The sequence below is a fragment of the Tachyglossus aculeatus genome, chromosome 3, assembly GCF_015852505.1.
Source record: "Tachyglossus aculeatus isolate mTacAcu1 chromosome 3, mTacAcu1.pri, whole genome shotgun sequence".
NCBI classification, from domain to species: Eukaryota; Metazoa; Chordata; class Mammalia; order Monotremata; family Tachyglossidae; genus Tachyglossus; species Tachyglossus aculeatus.
The window spans coordinates 56188436-56208641 of record NC_052068.1 but is presented as its reverse complement, the minus strand read 5'-3'; the positions used below and the strand labels follow the sequence as shown (position 1 = coordinate 56208641).

Below are 20206 nucleotides of genomic sequence, written 5' to 3'. Positions count from 1 at the left end.
GAAGCAGCCTGGCTTAGTGGAAAGAGCCCGGGCTTGGGAGTCAGAGGTCGTGGGTTCTAATCCCGGCTCTAGCACTTGTCAGCTGTGTCACTTTGGGCAAGTCACTTCACTTCTCTGGGCCTCAGTTATCTCGTAGGTATAATGGGGATTAAGACTGTGAGTCCCAAGTGGGACAACCTGATTACCTTGTATCTACCTCAGAACAGTGCTTGGCACATGGTAAGCGCTTAACAAATACCATTAATATTATTGGGCAAGTCATTTCACTTCTCTGGGCCTCAGTTACCTCATCGGTAAAATGAGGATGAAGACTGTGAGCCCCACATAGGACACCCTGATCACCTTGTAACCTCCCCAGCGCTTTGAACAGTGTTTTGCACATAGAAAGCGCTTAATAAATGCCATCATTATTATTATTATGTGGGAAAGTACAATACAGCAGAATTAGCGGACACTTTCCCTGCCTATAACGAGCTTACAGTCTACATTAAGAACATCAACATATAGAATAATCTTTTTATGTGCACAATGTGGCCGCTGACTCGGGATCCCATATTGGCTTTTTCAGCTACACCCGCTGAACTTCTCCATCGGTGGTGTCTTCTAAACTGAACGACTTATACTACACGCCAAGCACTGCGCTGAGCCTCTTGTGGGACAGGGACTGTGGCCAACCTGATGACCTTGTATCTACCTCAGCGCTTAGAATGGTGCTTGGCACATAGAAAGCGCTTGACAACTACCATCATTACCGTCATTAATCAGGAGGAACCCTTAGTGGAGAGGGTTCAGTCTACTGCACTCTGCTGCCCAGATTATCTTTGTACAGAAATGCTTTGGGCATGTCACTCCCCTCCTCAAAAATCTCCAGTGGTTGCCTATCAACTTTCGCATGAAGCAAAAACTCCTCACTCTGGGCTTCAAGGCTGTCCATCACCTCGCCCCCTCCTACCTCACCTCCCTTCTCTCCTTCTGCAGCCCAGCCCGCACCCTCCGCTCCTCTGCCGCCGCTAACCTCCTCACCGTGCCTCGTTCTCACCTGTCCCGCCATCGACCCCCGGCCCACGTCCTCCCCCTGGCCCGGAATGCCCTCCCTCCGCACATCCGCCAAGCTAGCTCTCTTCCTCCCTTCAAAGCCCTACTGAGAGCTCACCTCCTCCAGGAGGCCTTCCCAGACTGAGCCCCACTTCTCCTCTGCTCCTCCTCCCTTCCCCATCGCCCCGATAAATAAGCACAGAGACGTTAGGTGACTTGCCCAAGGTCACACGGTAGACAAGTGTTCTATTAAAAAGCAATAATATAATTCTTAATTCTTAAATAATATAATTCTATTGAGAAGCAGCGTGGTCCAGTGGAAAGAGCCCAGGCTTGGGAGTCAGAGGTCATGGGTTCTAATCTAATCTAATCCCAGCTCCGCCACATGTCTGCTGTGTGACCTTGGGCAAGTCACTTAACTTCTCTGAGCCTCAGTTACCTCATCTGTAAAATGGGGATTCAGACTGTGAGCCCGCCCGTGGGACAACCTGATCACCTTGTATCCCCCCCAGCGCTTAGAACAGTGCTTTGCATATAGTAAGCGCTTAACAAATGCCATTATTATTGTTATTATTATTATCTACTTTTGATGCTATTGACACCTACTTGTTTTGTAGTCTCCCCCCTTCTAGACTGTGAGCCTGCTGTTGGGTAGGGATTGTCTCTATCTGTTGCCAACTTGTACTTCCCAAGCGCTTAGTACAGTGCTCTGCACACTGTAAGCGCTCAATAAATACAACTGAATGAATGAATGAAAGTGTGGTGGAGCCAGGATTAGAACCCATGACTAGTCTCACTTCCAGGCCCATGCTCTATCCATGTAGCTCTATCCAAGCACCATGCTGCTTCTCTAAATTTATACATTGGTTATTTACTACAAATGTATAAATATTTATACACACACACACACACACACACACTCTCAAACACATTAAGTGACAGACTTCCTTGCAGAGAAAAACTGGAATCAGTTCCCTACACACCCAATTCTCCTAAAAATTGCAAATTGCATTCTTAAAAAATCGGATACTGAGGAAAACCCACGTACGGGGGCGGGCACACATACCATTTCTCCTGAATCCCAGCCTCCTCTACCGAAAAGAGCTCCTATTGATGGGCAAATCTCCCTACTCGCCAAACAAAACTCTTGCTAAAACACGGAGTGGAAACTTAGGTTCTGGCAGGGCTGGATGTTCTGCCTATTCTTTAAAACAATTTTCCAGCCCTTCATTTTATAGGGCCATGAAAACAGCAAAGAATAACAAGGTGAGTCCATAAATCTCTGAAAACTGCAGCATGTCTACTGAATCAGTCATAAATTAATACTGCCCCAATGGCAAGCTGGGAAAGTGATAATTTCAGTGAATGGTTCCCTAAGAAAAAATTTCTGGATAAAACGACAATGGAGAGAATTGGAATATAATGCTGACTTCGGATTTATAAAAGACAGAATAGCCTTATTCCTCTTCTCCTGGCACCTTTCTATGTTTGTTGCCATAATATATGTTCAGAGAGCTACGTCACAATAATATTAATAATAATAGTTGGGGAATTTGTTAAGTATTTACTATATGTCACTCAAATGTACTTATTGAGAAGCAGCGTGGCTCAGTGGAACGAGCACGGGCTTTGGAGTCGGAGGTTATGGGTTCAAATCCCGGCTCCGCCACTTGTCAGCTGGGTGACTTTGGGCAAGTCACTTCACTTCTCTGTGCCTCAGTGACCTCGTCTCTCAAATGGGGATTAAGACTGTGGGCCCCACGTGGGACAACGTGATCACCTTGTAATCTCCCCAGTGCTTAGAACAGTGCCTTGCACATAGTAAGTACTTAATAAATGCCATTATTATTATTATTGAGGGCTTACTATGTGCAGGGTAAGTGCTTAGTACTGTGTATATGTACTTACTACTATCTACTAAGCACTTGGGAGAGTATAATATAGCAGAGTTGGCAGAGATGGTCCCTGTCCACAGAGAGTTTAGAGTCTAACGGGGGATACAGGCATTGATAATAAATAAGCACTAAAATGTTCCATGCACTGGGGCAGATGCAAGATAATCAGGTCTCACAGTGCAAGGAGGAGGAAGAACAGGCACTGAATCCTCATTTTGCAGATGAGGAAACTGAGGTGATGGGAACTTAAGTGACTTACCCAAGGTCACCCAACAGGTAAGTGGCAGAAGTGGGATTCAAACCCAGATCTCTGACTCCCAGCCCCAAGCCCAGGAGTGACAGTTTGGGCCTGTGATCGCCCAAAATTCAAATTAACTGGAAAACCGTGGTTCAATGACGGGGGACAAAAGAACTATCTCCAGTATTTACCGGAAAACAAAAGACTGACATTTCTCATTCAGAATTCCATCTTCTAAAGTTCAGCATATAGGTAGGGATTCCAAAAATGTAATGGCGGTGACTTTCAATTTCTTGAATTTGGTTTTTACACTGGCGAGAGAAATAAAAAGCAACAAAACACGTCAAAAACCTAACACCAGCAATTCGATAACAGAAAGTCTGCCCCCAAATTTTTGTTTTAAACCAAATAGCTTCTACCACTCAATGTCTGTGATAGATGGTTTAATTGTACGAGGCCCAAAATATTTAGAAATATTCCAGTATCTCACTAAGTCACGAACAAAAGGGAGCCAGGGCCATAATTTTTTATGGACAACGTATTTCCTCAATAAAGTTGGTCTGGAATTGGCGTTACGTGAACATTCACCACAAAGTGCACTTCACAACTTGTGCCATTTAATGTCTGGGGGTCTAGACTAGACCCTGAAAGACCTTCACGAAATATAACTCTCACAGGAAATACAACGCTTTCAGACCATTTTCTTGTCTGGTTTGTCCGCATCTAAGTGATCCAAGCCCTTACCATATCCCACCTTGACTACTGCCTCAGCCCCCTTGCTGACTTTCCTGCCTCCCGTCTCTCCCCACTCCAGCCAATTCAATCTATTAATAATAATAATAATGGCATTTATTAAGTGCTTACTATGTGCAAAGCACCGTTCTAAGCGCTAGGGAGGTTACAAGGCGATCAGGTTGTCCCACGGGGGGCTCACAGTATTAATCCCCATTTTACAGATGAGCGAACTGAGGCACAGAGAAGTTACGTGACCTGTCCAAAGTCACACAGCTGACAATTGGCGGAGCCGGGGTTTGAACCCATGACCTCTGACTCCAAAGCCTGGGCTCTTTCCACTGAGCCATGTTGCTTCTCTGGATCATTACACCCTGTGCCTGGATCATTTTACTAAAAAGAATTCAGTCCGCATCTTGCCACTCCTCAAGAACCTCCATGGGCTACCCATCCACCTCTGCAACAAACAGAAATTCCTTTAAAGCGCTCAATTAGCTTGCCCTAACCTACCTTACCTAGCTGATTTCCTTCTACAACCCACTCTAACGCCAACTCACTCTTTGAAGTTTTTTTTTTTTGATGGCATTTATTAAGCGCTTACTATGTGCAAAGCACCGTTCTAAGCTCTGGAGAGGTTACAAGGTGATCAGGTTGTCCCATGGGGGGCTCATGGTCTTAATCCCCATTTTCCAGATGAGGGAACTGAGGCCCAGAGAAGTGAAGTGACTTGCCCAAAGTCACACAGCTGACAAGTGGCGGAGCCGGGATTTGAACCCATGACCTCTGACTCCAAAGCCTGGGCTCTTTCCACTGAGCCACGCTGCTTCTCAGCTTTGGAGTCAGAGGCCATGGGTTCAAATTCCAGCTCCGCCACTTGTCAGCTGTGTGACTTTGGGCAAGTCACTTCAATTCTCTGGGCCTCAGTTCCCTCATCTGTAATATGGGGATTAAGACTATGAGCCCCCTGTGGGACATGATCACCTTGTATTCATTCACTCAATCGTATTTATTGAGCGCTTACTGTGTGCAGAGCACTGTACTGAGCACTTAGAACAGTGCTTTGCACATAGTAAGTGCTTAACAAATACCATTATTATTATTATTATTATTATTATTATTATTATTATTATATACAACAATCCACCATTCTCCCTATCTTCAAAACCTTACAAAAATCCTAACTCCTCCAAGAGGCCTTCCCCAATTACCTCTCTGTTCTGCACAGCCTAGGCACTTGGGTCTGTTCCCTTTAAGCATTTGATATTTCCCCCACTAGCAGCCCCATAGCTCTTATCTACATATCAATAATTTATTTTAATGTCTGTCTTCCCCTCCAGGCTGTGAGCTTCTTATGGGGAGGGAATGCATTTCCCAATTCTGTTGAACTGTACTCTCCCAAACGTTTAGTACAGTACCCTGCACACCCAAAGTGCCCAATAAATACCATGGATAGACTTAAGATAATGCCTTTGGTCCTTTCACTGGCAACGGGCATGTGTAGGAATCCGAAAAAATAAAGAACTGAAAGGTCCAAAATAGAAATCTTTGAGAAAACTGTGAATCACTCATTCAAAAAATTCTCTCTCAAATCCTACATAATCCAAGCGTGATATACAGCTGGGAGAATAATAATAATAATAATGGCATTTATTAAGCACTTACTATGTGCAAAGCACTGTTCTAAGCACTGGGGAGGTTAGAAGGTGATTAGGTTGTCCCATGGGGGGCTCACAGTCGTAATCTCCATTTTACAGATGAGGGAACTGAGGCACAGAGAAGTGAAGCGACTTGCCCAAAGCCACACAGCTGACAATTGGCGGAGCCAGGATTTGAACCCATGACCTCTGACTCCAAAGCCCGTGCTCTTTCCACTGAGCCACACTGCTTCTCTAAGCATAAGAAGTAAGCATGGCTGTATTGTCACACCAAGTGCACAAAGAAAATAAACTAAAGCCTATAAACAAACATGTTTGCATTAAATCTCACCTAATGAAATTTTCTACCACTCCACTTTAATCCTTCTTAACAAGGTCACATTGACGACATATCAAGTGGTAGGGAGCATCACTATTCTGACTCAATCAATCAATCAATGGTATTTATTGAGCACCTACTGTGTGCAGAGCACTACACTAAGCACTCGGGAGAGTACAATACAACAGAATGCCTAATAACAAAAATGATTACTTTCTCTGATTTTACATCTCTTCTGATTAATTTCAGGCTCGGGTCCACATATGAACTAATTTACTTAATTGAGTTAATATGGCCTACCGGTGCCTAAATAGGGGCGAAAATGATTGGACTTGGAAGGATTTGAGCCCTGATATGAAGATATATTCAGCTTCATTTTCTCAGTCGTTGCATTGGTTTTGGGAATTCTATACCCTGGTCAGAGAACGTAAGTCTTTTTTTTACATCAAGAGGGATGTATTTCGTATAAAAGCTGCATAAACCCAGTGACAGACAACAAGGTTACGAAGCAACAACAACTATTAACACAAGCCTGGCATTCAGGCACATAGTAAGCGCTTAACAGTCGCTTAATACAATGCCTGGCACATAGTAAGCACTTACCAAATACTATAATTATTATCAATGTCAGGTATGTGAGTAGAAATGGTCATTCAGCACAGTTTCCCCAGCCGACGTGCTCCAAAACAGTACTTGAATTATTTATGGTGTGAACAGTCAAATATCAATCAATCCATCAATCGTATTTATTGAGCGCTTACTGTGTGCAGAGCACTGTACTAAGCGCTTGGGAAGTACAAGTTGGCAACATCTAGAGACAGTCCCTACCCAACAGTGGGCTCCCAGTCTAGAAGGGGGAGACAGACAACAAAACCAAATGTATTAACAAAATAAAATCAATAGAATAGATGTGTACAAGTAAAATAAATAAATAAATGAATATGTACAAACATATATACATATATACAGGAGTCAGAAGTGGGATTCAAACCCACGCCTCCTCAACTAGAGGAAGTGTTAACTTGAGTCTGGCGCCTTAGACCACTCGGCCATCCTGACACCGACATATCAGTTACTAGGTTCCTCATCCCGCCTGTCAAGTGCTTTATGCCTAAGACATAGAGTTCCAACTGAAAGTGCGTTACAGATAATTGGGAAATATTGAATAACTGACAGACTGGGCTAGACTATAAGCTCACTGTGGGCACGGAATGTGTTTATTATTGTATTGTACTCTCCCAAGCGTTTAGTACAGTGTTCTGCCCACAGCCAGCGCTCAGTAAACACGGCTGACTGAAGGAATGAATTGACAGATTCCCTGCTCACAAGGAACTTACACTCTGAGAAGACAAACATAAGGATTTACCACACAGAGGTCAAAAATTAAGTGTGCGTACTTGTGTATATATGTAGATACATGAGACCTAAGGAGAGTGTAAATAAAGTTCATAGTGGCTAATGCTGGCTGCAGGGAAGATAAGGCTCCAAATGCCAGGAGACTAAATTGAAAAGTCTTGATGGAGAAGGTGGGATTTTTAGAGAGACATTTTTTTTCCCCATAATGGTATTTGTTAAGCACTTACTGTGAGCCCACTGTTGGGTAGGGACTGTCTCTATATGTTGCCGATTTGTACTTTCCAAGCGCTTAGTACAGTGCTCTGCACACAGTAAGCGTTCAATAAATACGATTGAGTGAATGAATGAATGAAAGGGGAGGGAAGCAGAAGTGTCAAAAACGAGGTATGTAGTTGTCCTTTGTATTTAAAGGAGACGTTGCCATTGTGAGGTTCACCTCCTGTGAGCGTGTAGGGGCCTGAAGAGGCCAATAAGGGACCTGTATCCTGGCTACCCTGTGGATGCCAAAAGGCTGCTTCTTGCGCTGTTCTGTTTAAAGTTGGCAGCTCTTGGTGTTGACCTCCCTTTTACCATCTTGGCTATCGTTCCTGATGAAACTTCCGCTCGAAGAGAGCTTCTCCTTCCTTCATGGCAGAGCTCCACGCTGGTCTATCCTCAGCCACTGACTTCCAGTTTTCGGAGGAGATGCGGCACTGCCGGAGCCTTTGATTTACCGTGTCCTTAAAGCATTTCCTCTGCCCTACTTCCTTTCGGGTTTCCCAACTTCAGCTCTCCACCCGGCAGCTGTTTGTCCCTCCTCCTCCTTACATGTCTCACCCACTGTAGCTGGGTTAAGGTGAGCATAGCTTTGATGCTAGGCGACTGACCGCGTTCCAGGACTGGATTCATCCATTCATTCATTCAGTCGTATTTATTGAGCGCTTACTGTGTGCGGAGCACTGTACTAAGTGCTTGGGAAGTATAAGCCGGCAACTTTTAGGGACGGTCCCTACCCAACAACAGGCTCGCGGTCTAGAAGGGGGAGACAGACAACAAAACAAAACGTGTAGACAGGTGTTAAGTCGTCAGAACAAATAGAATTAAAGTTAAATGCACATCATTAACAAAATACATAGAATAGTAAATATGTACAAGTAAAATAGAGTAATAAATCTGTATAAACATATCTACAGGTGCTGTGGGGAGGGGAAGGAGGTAGGGCAGGGGGGATGGGGAGGAGGAGAGGAAAAAGACTTGATGGTTCGGGGATCGTCTTGCCACTCGATATTGAGGGTGGTCTGTAAACGGCAATGTTGAAAGTGCCCAACCGTCACGGCTTTCGGCTCCGTGTGGTCCATCCGGATTTTCGTCCTGTGAACGGTCTCCCAGGGGCAGGCCGGGGAGTGAGGTTCAGGGGGAAGTCTGGCTTGGGAGGAATGAAGGCAGCGAGTTGAGGAAGTGCAGGAGGAGAGGGGCGAAAGGTAAGATGGGGTCAGAAGGTGGGAAGCTTGAAGTCGACTGGGAGAGTTTGGGGGAGAGGAGAGGTGTGGAACAAACAATGCTCCCGGAAGGTGATCTGTGAGGGGAACTGGATTTTGTCTGAATCGTAGATTCTGTAGTCAAGCGGTGTATTAGCTACCTAAGAAGTATGAGTATTTCAAGAGCAAGTCACTCCACTAAGCACTTGGGGAAGTACAAAAGAAAAGACGGGGCTCCGTCTCTGTCCACGGTGAACCTGTGCTATATTATTCTCAAGTCAGTATCAGTAACTAATCCGCACTGGTACCACAAAAAGGCATCAGCAGCGAAGATAGAAATAAAAGTAAAGAGAAGCCAAGGAAGCAAATGTTCTTAAAACTTACGTGAGAGCAGGTAAACCCTATACCTTATATTGTACTCTCCAAAGCGCTTAGTACGGTGCTCTGCACACAGTAAGCACTCAATAAATACGATTGACTGAATGAATGAATACGCATATTTATTTTGCATTTACTACTTTCGTCCACAACAGTGACTAGCCAGACAGCTGCTTCAGGCACGCTGACCGCTGCTCCTGAAACGCTGAAATTCTAGATGAGCTTGAGCTTGAAATATCCGTACTTCAAACAGCCACTCCTATAAGGGCCAAGCCTCGGAGCAACCCCTCCAAAGGCACTGACGACTCAAAGAGCCGCTCACGGTACTAATGCACTCGGCAATCAGAACCGACGGCGGTGAGATGCATTACTATCCCGTTTCACCAAGGTGCCAAAGATCAAAGCAACCGAGGGGAGAACTCCGAAGTGACGATATGTCCCCAGAGAGAGGAGGCTGGAAAAATAAAGGGCAGGGGGCGGAGAGAGAAGAGAAATCTGTGCTGAAACGACACACCGGCTCAAATCTCCAGCAATCTGTCCCGAGATTAAGAAAATCAACTACAAACGGACGGCTCAAATCTCTGACAACTAAGCGGCCCGGGATAGCCGGCTAGATTCCTTTGCATGAAAGGAAATCAACTAAATCAAGTTTCTCAGGAGGCTTCCCTACTTGGAGTTTCTCAATCCTGGACATTTAAGTAGACCAAAAGATCCTCTCATCCACATCAGAGAGGTCCAAGAATGACGGAAAACTAATCTTTAATACCTCTGCCTCTTCTCTCTTTCTTTTTTTGGTCACCAGCAAATCAAAACAAATGCATATCCAAGTGTGTGTGGTCTAAGAAGCACCGGACTTTAAAAAATTTTAAGAAGAAAAGAGTAGAAGCAATGACTGTGGTAATTTTCTAGCTTTTATTTCTTCAGAATTGCGACAGCTAATTTTCCAGCCTATTAAAAACATGAGCTTTCATTTACAATCCTTTTTTTTTTTTTAATGCACGGGGGAAATTGGAGAGGAGAGAGAGCCATATCCTAAACGGTCCTGAAAAACATTTGCACCTGTCCTTTGAATTACACAACACACATCGGCGAGACAGAAGATGCGGGTTCTAATCCCGGCTCCGCCACTTGCCCGCCGTGTCAACTTGGGCAAGTCATTTAAATTCCCTGGACCTCGGTTTCCTCATCTGTAAAATGGGGATTCGATTCCTGTTCTCCCACCCATTTAGGTGGTGAGCCCCATGTGGGACAGGGACTGTGACAGACCTGATAATCTGGTCTCTAGCTCAACGTTTAGCACAGCGCTTGGCACAGAGTAAGAGCTTGACAGATACTGCTATTATTCCTCACAACTTCATATTTCTTTTGGCTTGTCTAAATTCGTGGTGAAATTTGACAACCAGTATCCATAATCTCCTTCACAGAGACAATTAATCCTAATGGCATATTCAAGTGATATCATTTCAGCTCCTCAAATTAAAAATTAATAATAATTATAATATCTGTTATGTGCTTACTATGTGTCAAGCACTGTTCTAAGTGCTGGGGTAGATACAAGTTAATCAAGTTGGACATAGTCCCTGTCCCACATGGGGTTCTCACCGTATATAGGAGGGAGAACAGTTATTGAATCCCCATATTTGTACTTCCCAAGCGCTTAGTACAGTGCTCTAACACAGTAAGCGCTCAATAAATATGATTGATTGATTGATTCTCCAGTGGAATAAACTAGGGCACAGAGAAATACCTCTAAACTGTAAACTCCTTGTGGGCAGGGAACGTGTCTACCGACACTGTTGTACTGTACTCTCCCAAACACTTATCACAGTGCTTTGTACACGGTAAGCGTTCAATAAATACCACTGATTGGTCATGGGTTCGAATCCCAGCTTTGCCGCTTGTCAGCTGTGTGGCTTTGGGCAAGTCACTTAACTTCTCTGCGCCTCAGTTAGCTCATCTGTAAAATGGGGATTAAGATTGTGAGCCCCGCGTGGGACAACCTGATCACCTTGTAACCTCCCCAGCGCTTAGAACAGTGCTTTGCACATAGTAAGCGCTTAACACATACCATTATTATTATTATTATTATTATTATTATTAGCCCAAGGTCACCTGGCAGACAACTGGCAGAACCAAGGTCCTCTGACTGTCAAACCCATGGTCTTTCCCCTACCCCATCCTGCTCTTCATTATTATTATTCTTCAAATGTTAAGCATTTACTACATGTCAGGCCCTGTTCTAAATGCTGGAGTACATAAAAGTTAATCAAGTCAAACATAGTCCCTGTCCCACATGGGCCTCACATTCTAAGTAATAATAATAATGATAATGATGGCATTTATTAAGCGCTTACTATGTGCAAATAATAATAATAATGTTGGTATTTGCTAAGTGCTTACTATGTGCAAAGCACTGTTCTAAGTGCTGGGGAGGTTAGAAGGTGATCAGGTTGTCCCACAGGGGGCTCACCGTCTTAATCCCCATTTTACAGATGAGGGAACTGAGGCACAGAGAAGTTAAGTGACTTGCCCCTCTTCCAGTAGAAGGGAGAACAGGCATTGAATCCCCATTGAATAGATGAGGAAACTGAGGCACAAAGAAGTGACTTGCCCAAGGTCACACAGCAGACAAGTGGTGGAGTCGGGATCAGAACCCAGATAATAATAATAATAATCATTCATTCATTCATTCATTCAATTGCATTTATTGAGCGCTTACTGTATGCAGAGCACTGTACTAAGCACTTGGGAAGTACAAGGTGGATGGCATTTATTCATTCATTCATTCAATCATATTTATTGAGCGCTTACTGTGTGCAGAGCACTGTACTAAGCTCTTGGGAAGTCCAAGTTGGCAACGTATAGAGACGGTCCCTACCCAACAGTGGGCTCACAGTCTAGAAGGGGGAGACAGACAACAAAACAAAACATATTAACAGAATAAAATAAATAGAATAAATATGTACAAGCAAAATAAATAGAGTAATAAATACATACAAACATATATACAGGTGCTGTGGGGAAGGGAAGGAGGTATGGCGGGGGAAATGGAGAGGGGGGGAGAGGAAGGAGGGGGCTCAGTTTGGGAAGGCCTGATTATTAAGCGCTTACTATGTGCAAAGCACTGTTCTAAGCACTAGGGAGGTTACAGGGTGATCAGGTTGTCCCACGGGGGGGTCACAGTCTTAATCCCCATTTTCCAGATGAGCTGAGGCACAGAGAGGTGAAGTGACTTGCCCAAAGTCACACAGCTGACAAGTGGCGGAGTCGGAATTTGAACCCATGACCTCTGACTCCAAAGCTCTTTCCACTGAGCCACGCTGCTTCCCCTCTTCAGGCCCATGCTTTTCCCACCAGGACACGCCTAGTAAGTATTCTGGATTAGACTAAGCCCCCCTTTTCCTCTTCTCCCCCTCCCCACTGCCCCGACTCGCTCCGACCCCCCTCCCTGCCCTAAACCACTTGTGTACATATATCCGTATTACAACTCTATTTATTTTTATTAATGATGTGTATCTATCTGTAATTCTATTTATTTACAATGATGCCACTGACGCCTGTTTGCTTGTGTTGACGTCTGTCTCCCCTCTTCCAGACTGTGAGCCCGTTGTGGGCAGGAACTGCCTCTATTTGCTGCTGAATTGTACTTTGCAAGAGCTCAGTACAGGGCTCTGCACATAGGTAAGTGCTCAATAAATGAGTGAATCCTCGGCAAAACGGAGACTAAAACCGAATCTGGCCGGGACCCAATATTCATGAGGAAGTAAGGCAAGGCTGAAATATTGACAGCAATGAGGAGGACGATTCACACCACTGCACAATTCTTCCGGGAAGTTATTATTAGGGTTACGGGAGGGAGAGAGGAGTCAGGCCGCAGGGGCAAAGAGAAGGAGCACTCTTTCCTCACAGTCAGTATCCTTTTAAAAAATGTCCCGCCCTGCCAACTCAACCTGCCGGGGCACGTACGACGGGGAAACCCAGCTGTTGACTACTGTCATGTCAGAGCGAAGATCCAGAAGATCTCACCACTACAACTTTCGGCGGCCGCCACGCGAGAATTACACCACCGTGAGAACAAAATCCCAGCAGCTGCTTGAAAGGCTTCAAATGCGGAGCCAGTGACATTTGTTTATAGGTGAGGTTTGTTTCACCATCGGTATTAATGGAAACACCCACGTGGAAAGATTTCAATAAGCTCGTCTGGCTTTCTAACGTATACAGACCCAAACAGAGAACAGACTTTTCATCTACCCAGTGTCTTTAACATAAAACGACTTTCTTCTCTTTGGCTCCCATGGCTCGGAGCCTCCATCTCCCTTTCCACCTCCGAGGACTCAGTTGGCAGTTCTTTCCGAGACAACTCCGTTTCCTCTTCCTTCCCTGTTTATCCTCTTTATCCTAACTGCCAGACCTGCGTTTCGCCTGCCAAAACCCCCGTCCCTAATTTATTTTCCGCTGTTAACTTTCAACCTATGTTTCCAACTCTCCCTTCGTTCCACCGAAAATGTTCGAACATCCATCATTTTACTGTTTGGTCCGGGATGCTTACATCCTTTATTTATTTTACTATTACTCTATTTATTTATTTATTTTACTTATTACTCTATTTATTTTACTTGTACCTATCTAGTCTACTTATTTTACTTTGTTAGTATGTTCGGTTTTGTTCTCTGTCATTAATTATTTACTTATTACTCTATTTATTTTACTTGTACCTATCTATTCTATTTATTTTATTTTGTTAGTATGTTTGGTTTTGTTCTCTGTCTTATTAATTATTTACTTATTACTCTATTTATTTATTTTACTTGTACCTATCTATTCTATTTATTTTATTTTGTTAGTATGTTTCGTTTTGTTCTCTGTCTCCCCCTTCTAGACTGTGAGCCCGCTGTTGGGTAGGGACTGTCTCTATATGTTGCCAGCTTGTACTTCCCAAGCGCTTAGTACGGTGCTCTGCACACAGTAAGCACTCAACTACTCTATTTATTTATTTATTTTACCTATTACTCTATTTATTTATTTATTTTACTTGTACCTATCTATTCTATTCATTTTATTTTGTTAGTATGTTTGGTTTTGTTCTCTGTCTCCCCCTTCTAGACTGTGAGCCCGCTGTTGGGTAGGGACTGTCTCTATATGTTGCCGGCTTGTACTTCCCAAGCGCTTAGTGCAGTGCTCTGCACACAGTAAGCACTCAATAAATACGACTGATTAATTGATTGATTGATCCTCTTGAAGTTTCTGGGCTGATTTTACCTGTGGATCTGGTCCCCTGACAAAGAAGAGCTCTGAATGGCTTCAAAGCGGAGGTGACTTCCAGAGACAAACGGCCGCAAAACCTCCGAGAGAACTAGAAGAAGGGTTGAGTTGGCCGCGGAGCAGCGTGGCTCGGTGGAAAGAGGACCGGTTTGGGAGTCAGAGGTCGTGGGTTCTAATCCTGACTCCGCCACTCGTCTGGTGTGTGGCCTTGGGCCTCAGTTCCCTCATCTGTCAAACGGGGATTAACACTGTGAGCCCCAGGTGGGACAACCTGATTACCTTGCATATCTACCCCAGAGCTTACAACGGTGCTGGGCACATAGTAAGCGCTTAACAAATACCACCATTATTATTATTATTTGATGACGATGCTGCTGACAATGAGGTTACATCCCCAGGTGTGTTACAGTTGTTCTTTGCGCCCCTGAAAACACAACCTTGTATTCTTCTGGCCTCTTGCCATTCAGATGAACTGGTTCAGACTGCAGTAAACCCTCTCCTGAGCATTTAGTACAGTGCTCTGCATACAGTAAGCGCTCGATGAATACGATCGATTGATTGAAAGGTGTGACCTGCTTGGGTAGTTTTTAAGGCAGGTGGTAATGGTTTGAGCTCAGCCATTCAGACATAAAGGAGAGGAATTCTGTAGTACAGTGCTCTGCGCACAGTAGGCGCTCAATAAATACGACTGAATGAATGAACTCTATTTTGTACATATTTGTACATATTTATTTGTACATATTTATTACTCTATTTATTTATTTATTTTACTTGTACCTATCTATTCTATTTATTTTATTTTGTTAGTATGTTTGGTTTTGTTCTCTGTCTCCCCCTTCTAGACTGTGAGCCCACTGTTGGGTAGGGACTGTCTCTATATGTTGCCAGCTTGTACTCCCAAGCGCTTAGTACAGTGCTCTGCACACAGTAAGTGCTCGATAAATACGATTGATTGACTGATTTACATGGTTATAGACAGTCACGACTGAATTCAAAGTTATGACAAATTACGCATGAAGAAAGCAGCAAGAAAGAAGAAAGGAGAAAGAGAAGAAAGAAAGAAGAAAGAAAGAGAAGCAGCGTGGCTCAGTGGAAAGAGCGCGGGCTTTGGAGTAAGAGGTCATGGGTTCAAATTCCGACTCCACGAATTGTCAGCTGTGTGACTTTGGGCACGTCACTTCACTTCTCTGGGCCTCAGTTCCCTCATGTGTAAAATGGGGAGGAAGACTGTGAGCCCCCCGTGGGACAACCTGATCACCTGGTAACCTCCCCAGCGCTTAGAACAGTGCTTTGCACATAGTAAGCGCTTAATAAATGCCATTATATAAAAAAAAAGAAAGGGTGGGTCTATGAAGGGAAAAAAGGATCAGTCCAACGTGTCTTTCTAGCCTCTTTAGGGGGCATTCCAACTAGCCCCTTCTCAGGAGGGAGAAGAGAAAGCCAAAGGAATCACATCAGAAGCAGCGTGGCTCACTGGAAAGAGCCCGGGCTTTGGAGTCAGAGGTCAGGGGTTCAAATCCCAGCTCCACCAATTGTCAGCTGTGCGACTTTGGGCAAGTCACTTCACTTCTCTGGGCCTCAGTTACCTCATCTGTAAAATGGGGATGAAGACTGTGAGCCCACCATGGGACAACCTGATCACCCTGTAACCTCCCCAGCACTTAGAACAGTGCTTTGCACATAGTAAGTGCTTAATAAATGCCATTATTATTATTATATGTCAGATATGAAGGGGGTGGAAGTTCCAGGCCAGAGAAAGGACATTGGTGAGGGGACTATGGAAGTGGAGGGGCAGCCACTGGAAGTTCCTGAGGAGTGGGGAAACGTGGACTGAATTAAAAAAAAAAAATCCAGGCAGCAGAGTAAAATATGGACTGAAGTCGGGGAGAGACAGGAGGCAGGGAGGTCAGCAATTAGTCTGATCTGGTTATCAAGGCGGGATAGGATACATACTTGGATTAAAGTGGCAGCAGTTTGGATGGAGAGGAAAGGGTGGATTTTAGTGATTTTGTGAAGGCAGAACCTCCTGGATCTGGTGACAGATTGACTACGTGGGCTGAATGAGAGAGATGAGTCGGGGATAATGTCAATGTTACGGGTTTGTGAGACAGGGAGGATGGGGGTTCTGTCTAAGGGATGGGAAAGTCAGGGGGAGGACATAACTTTCTACTTTCCTCTAGGGGAAGCAGCGTGGCTCAGTGGAAAGAGCACGAGTTTTGGCGTCAGAGGTCGTGGGTTCAAATCCCGCCTCCGCCACTTGTCAGCTGTGTGAGTTTGGGCAAGTCACTTCACTTCTCTGGGCCTCAGTTCCCCCATCTGTAAAATGGGGATGAAGACTGTGAGCCCCACGTGGGACAACCTGATTACCTTCTAGACTGTGAGCCCGCTGATGGGTAGGGACTGTCTCTATATGTTGCCAACTTGTACTTCCCAAGCACTTAGTACAGTGCTCTGCACACAGGAAACGCTCAATAAATACGATTGAATGAATTACCTTGTATCTACCCCAGCACTTAGAACAGTGCTTTGCACACAGTAAATGCTTAACAAATACCAACATTATTATTATTATTATTATTACCATTCCAAAAGTGGAGATAATAATAATGATGGCATTTGTTATGCGCTTACTATGTGCAAAGCACTGTTCTAAGCACTGGGGGGCATACAAGGTGATCAGGTTGTCTCACGGGGGGCTCACAGTCTTAATCCCCATTTTACAGATGAGGTAACTGAGGCCCACAGAATTTAAGTGACTTACCCAAGGTCACACAGCAGACATGTGCCGGAGTCAGGACTCGAACCCATGACCTCTGACTCCAAAGCCCGGGCTCTTTCCACTGAGCCAAGCTGCTTCTGAGGGAGATGGCTGCCTCTCCCTCCTTCAGCCGCCCTCTGTTTTTGAGGGAGGCAAGATTGACATTCATTCATTCATTCAATCGTATTTATTGAGCGCTTACTGTGTGCAGAGCACTGTACTAAGCGCTTGGGAAGTACAAGTTGGCAACATCTAGAGACTACCCGGCAGCGGGTAGTGTCTCATCTTTAGTGTCTCATCTCTCAAACTTTAATACATTCAAGAAGGGGGAAAGAGTATAAGCTGGGCAGAAGGGAGTGAAGATAGCACAGAGGAAATAGGGAGGGAGTTAGGGGAGAACCTTAAAGCCAACGGCCCGCTGTTTCTGTACGATGCAGAGGACCTGAAAGGCGTAAGACTGTAACTCTTCAACCTTCCGATGTTGATTCCTATTGCCAGTAGTAGTCTATTTATTTATATTGATGTCCATCTTCCCCTCTAGACTGTGAGCTCGTTGTGGGCAGGAATGGGTCTGTTTGTTATTATATCCTACTCTCCCAAGAGCAGAGTACAGTGCTTTGCACACAGTAAGAGCTCAATAAATATGACTGAAAAAATGAATGAAGTTCGCTCCAGGCCTGTACTCTTTCAGGCCACACTGCTTCCCTCGTCTCTCGTCTCTCAAATTTTAATACATTCAAGAAGGGGGAAAGAGTATAAGCTGGGCAGAAGGGAGTGAAGATAGCAGAGAGGAAATAGGGAGGGAGTTAGGGGAGAACCTTAAAGCCAACGGCCCGCTGTTTCTGTACGATGCAGAGGACCTGAAAGGCATAGGAAGGTAACTCTTCAAGCTTCCGATGTTGATTCCTATTGCCAGTAGTAGTTTATTTATCTATTTATTTATAGTGATGTCCATCTCCCCCTCTACACCGTGAGCTCGTTGTGGGCAGGAATGGGTCTGTTTGTTATTAAATCGTACTCTCCCAAGAGCAGAATACAGTGCTTTGCACACAGTAAGAGCTCAATAAATATGACTGAAAAAATGAATGCAGTTTGCTCTAGGCCTGTACTCTTTCAGGCCACACTGCTTCCCTCGTCTCTCGTCTCTCAAATTTTAATACGTTCAAGAAGGGGGAAAGAGTATAAGCTGGGCAGAAGGGAGTGAAGATAGCACAGAGGAAATAGGAAGGGAGTTAGGGGAGAACCTTAAAGCCAACGGCCCGCTGTTTCTGTACGATGCAGAGAACATGGGGCACAAATTGGCATTTTTCAGGCCTGGACGGAATCTACAAACCCCCTAAATTTTCGTGAGCCCATCTGTCACACCCAGTTTTGGGGGTTACACTATCTTGTGCCCATTGCTAATACTGTATGCCACTCCCCCTTCCTGATCACGCAAGGAAATATCCCTTCAGGTCATTAGGATTTCATAGGGTGCCTCCCAAGACGTACTTTTCTAAATGGGCCCTAATGGCCTGAAAGACTCCACACGCTTCCCAAATGGGAACAATTAACTTAATTCCCAGGGAAGGGAATCAGGACCAAAAGCCTGAGAGGGTTTAATCCTAAAAACAACAGATGACTAAGATTTCACGGAAAGGCATTAAGTCTTGGGGAAAAAAAGAATCATGAAAATTAACTTCATGTAAACAAACTCCCTATTCATTAGCTGAATTCCTTTATGTTACTTGTACCAACACAGAAATATAATTATGTGCATTAAATGATTTGGCCAATTCATGAAAGACTTAGCATAATCACAGATCTTTTTTAAAAACGAAAACAATACTAAGCACACTCATGTAAGTTGCATAGTTAACACTCCCAATCCTCTCTGCCAGACATTTACCCAACAGATTATACATAAGGGATTTGTTGCACATAGCTTTATCGTCACTGTATGAATGAAGACAATTTTAACAAAAAAACCTGCACCAATTACGAGACAGAGAAAGTGGGCACTGATGATCGGTGCTCAGCAAATAAATCCATTTACTCATCAATGACAAATACATCAGCACTACCCCTTAATCCTAAATGAAATAGGCAAAACCAGCAAAGGGAGACTGAAAAGGATTGAGAGACTAGGCAGAACTAAATAACACATATTTCGATGAGCTAAATACAACCAAAACTAGGGACCGTCTGGACATTGGTAATTTTGTTGGGTGAACTAACCGAAATTTTTAATGGGGTCTATTGTGAGTCAAACTCTTTCATTCATTTATTCTTTCATTCAATCGTATTTATTGAGCACTTACTGCGTGCAGAGCACAGTATTAAGCGCTTGGGAAACACTTCTCACCAGCAATATATAATAATGATCCTAAAGGGTCAAACCAATAAACATAGCATCTGTTCAGAGTGGCCAACAGGAAGAAAATCCAAATTAAACATAAACTGATCAATAGTATTCCCTGAGTTTTATTTATTTTTTTGTACTGAGTGCTGGAGAGAGTAAAACAGAGCTACCAGACACGATTCCTGCCCTGAAGGAGTTTACAGTCTACTGGGAAGGCACTTGAGAAATAAACTATTAATAGGGAGAAGCATTTAAAGATATCCCAGGTAAAGTCAGATTACCTTTGGGTACAGCAGGTTTCTTTTGCTGCTCGTGCAAATTAAAATAACACGACTATGGCCTGCTTTCATTGTAGCTTTCTGAAAATCAGAACTCTATAGGAACTCTGAAAATTTTATTTCCTTTTGGCCTAACTTATCTCTAGAACTTCTGTTTTGGGTCCTAAAGACCAGGTCTACGCTAATGATCTAAAGGATGGAACAGAGATAATATAACAGAGAAGCAGCGTGGCTCAGTGGAAAGAGCCCGGGCTTTGGAGTCAGAGGTCATGGGTTCAAATCCCGGCTCCGCCAACTGTCAGCTGTGTGACTTTGGGCAAGTCACTTCACTTCTCTGTGCCTCAGTTACCTCATCTGTGAAATGGGGATGAAGACTGTGAGCCCCCCGTGGGACAACCTGATCACCTTGTAACCTCCCCAGCGCTTAGAACAGTGCTTTGCACATAGTAAGTGCTTAATAAATGCCATCATTATTAAATTATTAAGGGGAACAGTTTTTCCA

The 20206-nt window shown here is 44.2% G+C and overlaps 1 protein-coding gene across 1 annotated transcript in view; it reads right to left on the bottom strand.

Annotated features, from left to right (window-relative positions):
• WDR70 (WD repeat domain 70) overlaps positions 1-20206 on the bottom strand; it is a 462347-nt gene that overhangs the window by 305517 nt on the left and 136624 nt on the right.